The following is a 912-nucleotide window of genomic DNA, read 5'->3' as shown; positions in this document are numbered from 1 at the left end:
AACCCAATTAATTTCCTTTAAAATGAGCTATTGAACAACCCTCTACGATGTTCCAGTGCCAAGCTATCTCTGGATACAAAAAAGAAAAAAAGAAAAAAATATCCCGTTTAGGCAGAATGTTGTAGTAGCTGCCACTTTTCTTGATTTTCAAGCCAATATATTTCCCTTGCTGTTCAAGCTAAGGGACAGAAAGTTTACTATACAGGGGTTTCGGACAAGGCGGTTCTAATGGTTTACTTTTGAATTTGATCTGACTCCTTTTTTAGGAACTATGGGTTTTTATACTTCTTAACATTGGACGTGATCGTCTCTTACTAGGTTGCTAGCTACCCCTGCAACCCGGATAAATATGGACTAAAGTTCGTTCTTTAATGTAAAAATTCGATGATCAAGCCTTTATGTAACCCAGATTAAAAAATTATTATGATATCTTATATGTAACTTTTATTTTATAAGTCAACGATAGTCTAATGGTAAGTATGCCCACTTGTTACCTGGGAGAAGGGAGTTCGATTCCCCGTCGGGGAGAACTTTTAATATGTTGAATTAAAAGCACTATCTTTTCAATTTAAAATTTAAAAGAGAAACTTGTTTATTTACATTCTAGCTAAAATAATGAAGATAATATGAATGAACCACAGTGTTCAGTTTCTTTGGACTTGAGTTTGTTTTTTAAATATAAATACAAACAGGAAAAAGCCTACGGCTTTTTCTTCTTTTAAATAGTAAGAGACTAAACTCAAACAATCAAGTAGCTAACTAAGTCCAATGTATGGAATGGTTTTAATGTAAAAATAAAATACTGTAATCTTAACTATAGTGAAGTTCCGTATGCAAGTTAGTATAGGGAAGAGATTGATCTTTATTATATTACTATAATACTATGGACTGAAGATCGTTCTTTAAAGTAAT

The sequence above is a fragment of the Artemia sp. Qi Xiang Cuo genome, unplaced genomic scaffold, assembly GCF_049724085.1.
Source record: "Artemia sp. Qi Xiang Cuo unplaced genomic scaffold, ASM4972408v1 HiC_scaffold_3154, whole genome shotgun sequence".
NCBI classification, from domain to species: Eukaryota; Metazoa; Arthropoda; class Branchiopoda; order Anostraca; family Artemiidae; genus Artemia; species Artemia sp. Qi Xiang Cuo.
This window is presented reverse-complemented; position numbering follows the sequence as displayed.